This window comes from Acinonyx jubatus, chromosome X (genome assembly GCF_027475565.1).
Source record: "Acinonyx jubatus isolate Ajub_Pintada_27869175 chromosome X, VMU_Ajub_asm_v1.0, whole genome shotgun sequence".
NCBI lineage: Eukaryota > Metazoa > Chordata > Mammalia > Carnivora > Felidae > Acinonyx > Acinonyx jubatus.
Window position 1 is genome coordinate 14,034,414 of NC_069389.1, and position 7,388 is coordinate 14,041,801.

Sequence of the window (7,388 nt, forward strand, 5' to 3'; positions counted from 1 at the left end):
GGTCCTCCTATCCCCTGGCTGGGCTGCACCCACTTGCCTCCCCTCCTTCCCTACTGCTTCTTCCTGTGGAGGCAGGTTCAGTTGTATCTCACTGCCCATCCTTACCTCCTTCATCTTCTTGCCTCCATGGTGTCAGCCTTTCATTTTCTAGTGGATGCTCTTCAACATCTTACCACTTCTCCCGGGAACACACCTTCAGTTCCTCCCGGCTGTACTTTTTTTACTGGCCACATTGGCCGGCAGCCTCCTCCCCTGCGGCGTTTCTCTTTCCATCTCAGCTTTCTGTGGTGGTCAGGATATCTCGACAGGTTAAAAGGCAGGCCATCTGTGGCATCATGGGCTCAAGGGGGACAGTTGGGGACACCTACTAAGGTTGTCTCCAAGCTGTAGCCCAAGAGGGCCAGGTAGTGTCTGGGGCTCAGAAGCTTCTGCTTCCTGGGGCAGGCTTCCACGGGCTCTGGCCCTCTTCGTGCTGTGCTCTGCTGCTCTTAATAAAAAGCAGCAAGTTGCTCCTGATGATCAGCATACATTTTGCAGTGGTGGCAAACTGAGTGGAAACAGAGTAAAAGAAGAGGGGCCTAGATTTATCCAGAGGAGTGAAGGCGGAAGGGGCTGTGGAGAGGGTGGTGTGCTTCCTCCACTGAGCTCAGGGCCCAGATGTCAAAACGGAAGGAGTCCTTGTAGGCACAGGGTACTTGGCGGGAACCAGCAGCCACCCTGCGCTGTTGGAGGGGGACAGATAGCCTGAGACTGTGGTCTCACACTTTCTCAGCCTGTCCTCAGAGGCCTTGGTGTTCTGGGACTTCTCCAAGGAGAGTGCCTGCTGTCACTGCAGCAGCCCAAGCTTAATGGCAGTCAGAGACTTCTACTCTGGCACTTTATGCCGGCAGGAACCCAGGGAAAGCCATGTTTTGGAGTCCAAAGGGGCTTCCCTGTTTGGCAGTCTCTAAATGTGGGCCTGGACAGGAAACAGTTTCTGATTCATGTCTAGGCTCTTAGCAGCAAGGGACAAATGCATGGTGGACTTTGGGTCCAGCCCAATACCCTGGGTACCTGGAGAAGGAAATTGCTTTATGCCCCATCACCTTCCCTCTCTTCTGAGGGTCTCTCCAGACTCACCTCCCTCCACTAGGAGGCTGTCCCACTCCCATCAGACTCAGAGGACAGTTGGGACTTGCTGAGATGTGTCTGGATCTGCCTGTGCTTATATGTGTTGCTCTGGGTCATAAAGGCAAGGCTAGAGGTGTCACACAGGAAGGGTCTCTTGTGTGTGTAGGACTGGATGTGCTTTTCCAAAAAGCTGGGCTTTGGGCAGTCCCGGCCACAGTGCAGGCACAGTACATGCTGGCTTACTCACCTTCCCTGGGTTTCCCAGGCCTGGCAACAGGACAGGTGGAGTACCCATGGTGTACACGCTAAGCACTGGGGCCACTGGCTGTCCGAGTTGGCCAGGGATGGGCCACTTGGGCCACAGCAGGGGGGTTAAGGACAAAGGGCATGCTGCCCCAATCCAGGCTGCCCATCTCTAGGGAAGCATGTGGCTGAACACCCCCAGCAGGCGCTGCGTGGTCGAGGAGAACGGGCAGGGCCTTCAGGAACATGGCCGGTGCCAGGCCCCACTCCAGTGATAAGATGATGGGGCCCAGCGTTAGGCAGAAAGGAGGACAGACTACCTTAGGCCCCGGGGCAGCTGCGAGCAGGAGCTGTCAGTCCCTGGCAGGCATAGCAAGATAAGTGGGTTCTAGCACCTTCACCCCACATAGTTCAGGGCAGCCCAGGATGCTGGGCAAGCTACAGCAACAAGCAGATGTTCCCACGGGTGCCTCTCTTCCCTTCACATTCAGTAAACCCTTGCCCCAGGCCAGGCACATACATCACCCCATCAAAGTCTCACAACAACCACCCAAGAAAAGCACTATTTTCTCCATATAAGAAAAGAAGGACTGAGGCTCACAGAACTGAAGTGACCTGTCATACAGCTACTAAATGGCGGAGTCAAGACTCAGACGCAGGTCTGCCTGGTATAGAATCGACACTCAGAAACTGTCTTGACTGTGTGGGGGAAAAGACATGCAGGGTGTCCAAGACCCTGGAGGTCCACAAGTATCCAGCGTACTGAGGGCAAGCCCCTTGCATCCTCTGGGACTCCATTTCCATATCTGTAAAATGGGCAGGGACCCAGAAGCTTCCCAGAGCCCTTCCCACTCTGGGGTTCTATCTCTGCCCTGGGATGTTCGTAACAAGAAAGAAAATTGGCTCAAGGGACAGGACAGCCTTCCTCAGCTCCTCAGAAGCAACGGTGTGCTACAGCTGGCCTCCACTGGCTCATATCACTTCCTATCAGCCCACGATGCTTATACTAGCTCACACTGGCTCACGAGAGCTGATTGTTATGTTTTCAGGATTGTGTGAGCTGGTTGATTTAAATACAGCCATTATGAAGAATGAAGCACTGGGTATTGTATGGAAGTGATGAATTGCTAAATTCTACTCCTGAAACCAATATTACACTATATGTTAACTAACTAGAATTGAAATGAAAACTTGAAGGGCGTCTGACTTCAGCTCAGGTCATGACCTCATGGTTACTGAGTTCAAGCCCCATGTCGGCCTCTGTGCTGACAACACGGAGGCTGGAGCCTGCTTTGGATTCTGTGTCTCCCTCTCTCTCTGCCCCTCCCCCGCTCACACTCTGTGTGTGTCTCTCTCTCTCTGTCTCAAAAATAAACTTTTAAAAATTAAACACTTGAAATATGAAAAGAATTAAATAAACATACAATTACATAAATGACAGTGAAAACAAAATAATTTACTAAGTATTGTACTATATTTTAGAGTATCTACGATATTGAGCAGGTTTTAGGTCTTACATCTGTACCATGGAAACGCCATATAATGCTGTATTGCCACGCACCTCTTCCCAACTCCTCATCACGTTGGGAGCTTAAAATCAGCTACGGCGAGAGGATTTACACCATGAAGACTGGCAAATGCCACAGAAGAAGCTTTTAATTTTGAGTAAGAGCTGGTTGTTTACCATTTCCCGGCATCCCACTGGAGAGAAGTGAGGGCAGATCAGGCCATCTTGCCTATCCTCTCTCCAACCACAAACACCTACCGTTCTGGATCTTGTAGCACTGGGCCACCTGCAAAGCCCCCCTGCCTCTCGAAATATCTGAGCCCTTATGTTTTTTAAAGCAAAGAATTAAGAACAGAACTATTTAGAGATCAGTAGCTACTGAAGTTGATAAGCGCTGATACTAACATAAAGGCTTATCTCAAGAAACCGCATCATCTCTGCCGCCTGGAGAACTTCAAGGTGCTTCCAGGAAAAGAACAGACCTGAGTTCCCATCCCTCCTCAGCCATCATGCTTGCTCAAGGATGCCCTCCCTCAGCTCTAAGAACAGTGCCATTAGGGCAGAATTACCAGGAAAGTCAGATGAGATCATTTGTGTAAAAACATCTAGTGCAGTGCCTGGCCTAGAGGAGGTATTTAGTCATAACTTGCAGGGCCCAGTGTAACATAAAAATGAGGAGAACCTTGCTTAAAAAACAGGGAAAACAGTACTCAAATATAAAACTATCTTTCTCAGTTTCTCTCTTGACTTGTCATGGGGCTTCTTTTTGCTATGTAAGGTCATGATAGAGAAAAAATTCAAGGTAGCACAAATTTTACCGCCCGCACTTGGGCCTGATGGCTACCAGGTTTCCCCTCCCACCAGCCACCTTGCCTAGCTGCTGCACTGAGACTGGGGGTGAGCTCTGAGCAGGTCGAGCTCTGCTTCCCACTGGTGTCTCTCCCCAATCCACGGCAGATGGATGACGCTTGCGGGTCCTTAAACCTGTGCATCAGGGCACACTAGGTACCTGGATCTGGGGTGGACGAGAGGCTCATCTCCCCCAGGATGCAGCCTCTGCTAAGCTGCCTGGACATGTCGTGGCAATGCCAACTCCAGGGCAGGGCAGCTACCACACAGCCTGCCCTGAAATTTCCCAGGGTGTGCGCACCTGAGCTCAAGCAGCCTGCACCTGGGCCCCCTTGGGAGTGGATGCTGACGGCACCAATCGGGCTCTCTACCCTCTCTCCTCCTACCTGCCACCCAGCTGCTGTCCCAGGCATGGGGCGGGGACGGGTGAGGGGGAGGCCAGGTGGGGCCCGGGGCACCAGACATCTTGGGAGCAGGTGTCTGAGAGCCTGTCCCGAGGAGGTAGAGGAGGCAGGACTGTGTGTGAGCCGAGGCTCCAAGCCCCTGGTACTTGTTCCTAAGTTTTGCTGGACTTCATTTTCAAAGGCAAAATTATCAAGAATTTCCAGACGGCAACAACAGAGCATTAAAGAGAGTTCAGGGCCTTTCAGAGCATGGGGCCCTGAGTGCCGACCCAGGTCGTGGGTGTGTGATGCCAGTCCTACCTGCTTGCCTCCTCAAGGACTCACCCCAGCAACTGGCTCATCAAGTTCCCTCTCTGTACTGGAGAAAGCTGGACCAGCTTACAAACACATGGTAAACAGAAACTCCAAAACTTTAAAAACACATATACATCCCCTGATTCCACATCCAATGCCACGGACAGCCCTCATGTATTTACTCCATTTTGCACTCAAATTCCTAGAATGAGCTATGTTTGTCATCTTCACCTGCTCTCCTCTCTTTTTCGACCACACTCCAATCAGGTTTTGTCTATTATCGCATTAAAATGCCACTGTTACTCCCTCCGGACTCTGCTTACCTTTTCCTCTTACGACGGTCAGGATGAGCAGCCTGCTGAGTGAGCGTCCTGCCTGACACCTCTCTTCTTGGAGAACATCTCAGCCACAGCAAAGATTCAAGGGAGGAATCAAGATGCTTTCCCTTCGGGCGCTTGCTTTCTTTTCCTTTCCTTTTCATTCCTCATCGAAGAGAATGCCGTGTGGACACGGCATGGCCAACTCTCCTATTCAGGACATTCTCATTTTATCGTTACTACAAGATGTTTATCTGGAGAGCAAGAGCTTGAGTTCCACATTTTTCTATTGCTGTTCTCTACTTTAAACACACGCCCCAAATTCAAATTAGGGCCAAGAGAATGTTACTGTTAGTTATGAAACACCTGGCTTCGTGGATAGAGGAGCCAGCCCTAATCATGCCACCGGTTACAGTGTTCAAAAACCAGAACTGTGTCTGTCCTCTTCTGGAAGACTTTTCTTTTTGAGATCACATCAGCATTTTGTTCTTTAAAAAGGAGCTGGTTGGCAAATTGGCTACATGTATCGGCAGCTGGTCTCACTTTTAGGAAGTCCAGGGGGAAAGCCCATTTGATTTGAAATTCTTCTGGAGTGTTAGCCATATGTGGTGCATCACAGCTCTGTTCACGCGAGACTTCTATGCAGAAAAAAAAAAGAAAAGAAAAAGCTCTTACTTGATTTTCTGGGTAGGACCTAATCATACTCGTGTTCCCTCCTGCTTATAAGCAGAGCAAGTCCAACTTTTCAATCCATCGTGCCTTCATGTCTCCCAGTTTTAAAACTTCTCTTTCAGTTTAAAAATGTCCCTTTCTGGCCTAATCTCCCTCACAGATATAAAGAGCTCTTAAAGATCAAGATGAAAAAGACCAAAAGCAAAATTTTTAGATGGACAAGTATAGACAGTCTGGAGAAAAGAATACACGATTCTTGAATATAAGAAAATAACACTCATCTTCGCTCACAATAAGTTAAAACTACAGTGAGACTACATTTCTCATCCATCCGTTGGGCAAAAATTCACAGACTTGACAAAACCCTCTGCTGGCAAGCCTGCTGGCAAACATTCCTGCTGGAAGGGAAAGCACCCATAGCCACTGTGGAGGGGGCTGACGCTATGTAACAAAATTATCTCCACTCTGCTTACTGCTGAGAATAGAGTCATTAATATCCTTAAATCTAATCAGGTTAGAGAGCCAATTCTAGAAATCCAGAACCAATTCAGAATATTCATCCTTAAAATTTTGTTCCTCTGGAACCACTCTTGGCACCAAAATCCTATTAGTCAGGGTTCTCCAGAGAAACAGAACCAATAGGATGGATGGATAGATGGATGGATGGATGGATGGATGGATGGATGGATGGATAGATAGATAGATAGATAGATAGATAGATAGAGGAAAGTTATTATATGAATTGGTTTACACAGTTATGGAGGCTGAGAAGCCCCTTGATCTGCTGTCTACAAGCTGGAGACACAGAAAAGCTGGTGTAATTCAGTTCTGAAGGCCTGAGAACCAGGGAAGCCCAACAGTGTAAGTACTGGTGTGAGTCTACAAGGCCAGCACCAGGAGCACTAATGTCTGAGGGCAGGAGAATATGGTTCTCTCACTTCAAGCAAAGAGCACATTTCCCTATTTCAGCCTTTTTCTTCTATTCAGGCCCTCAAGGTATTAGATGATGCCGGGTCACATTGGTGAGGACAGCTCTTCTTCAGTCTGCTGATTCAAATGCTAATCCCTTTCAGAAACACCTTGACAAACAAACCCAGAAGTAATGTTTCACCAGCTGTCTGGATATCCCTTAGCCCAGTCAAGTTGACGCATAAAATTGACCATCACAAAGCCTAATGGGAGGAATGGATTATAACACAGTTTATGCTACTTATTTGCAAAGGTTTCAGCAAAAGGAGGGAGAGAGGGAGGGAGGGAGGGAGGAGAGGGAGAGGGAGGGAGAGAAAAGGAAGGAGGAGTGCGGAGAGGGGGTGGAAGAGAGAGAAGGAGGGAGGGAGAGAGGGAGAAAAGAGGGGGAGAGAGGGAGGCAGAAAAAGAACAGAGTGGAAAGAAAGAATAATGGAATAAGGTCAGGAGAAATGTTAGGTACCTCTTGCTGAAGAGTTCACAGTTGATGACTGTATTATTTTTCAACTTTTCTTAATGTTTAACAAGTTTAAAAATAAAAAACTTAGGGGACTATCTGAGAAAAATCCCTTTCTGAGCTCCACCCAGCATCCTCAAGAGACAGGGGTGTGGACACAGAGTTGGAGGCTGCCATGTCCTCCTGACATTCTTTGGGTCCATGCAGGCAGTAGCAATGGTGTCCCTGTCCATTTGCCCCTGTGCCTCCTGCTGGGGTGTACAGCTGGCAACTCCTAGAGCTGTGGCACTCGGCTACTCATGGCCCCGCTTTCTCTCTTCTGGCTCTCTCTTATACATGCTGTGTATCCTCCTGAAGTCCAGGTGGGACTCCCCAGGGCCCCCAGGTTCACCTTGCAGCCCTCAACCCTGAGGTCACTCTGTGCCCCTGTAGCACCTCCTCTGGTGGGTTCACAGGCCAGCATTATGGTTACTGTTGGCTTCCCTCGATAGGGCCCTTCTGGGTGCCCTCCCTGCTACCCCAGAGTGAAGGCAGCCAGGAAAATAGCATGTAGCACTTCTGCCCACATT

General features: G+C 49.3%; 1 pseudogene; it reads right to left on the bottom strand.

Moving 5' to 3' along the window:
* Positions 1-584: 584 nt before the first annotated feature.
* On the bottom strand, positions 585-3,936 carry LOC106986758 (zinc finger protein 831-like; annotated as a pseudogene).
* Positions 3,937-7,388: the final 3,452 nt, after the last annotated feature.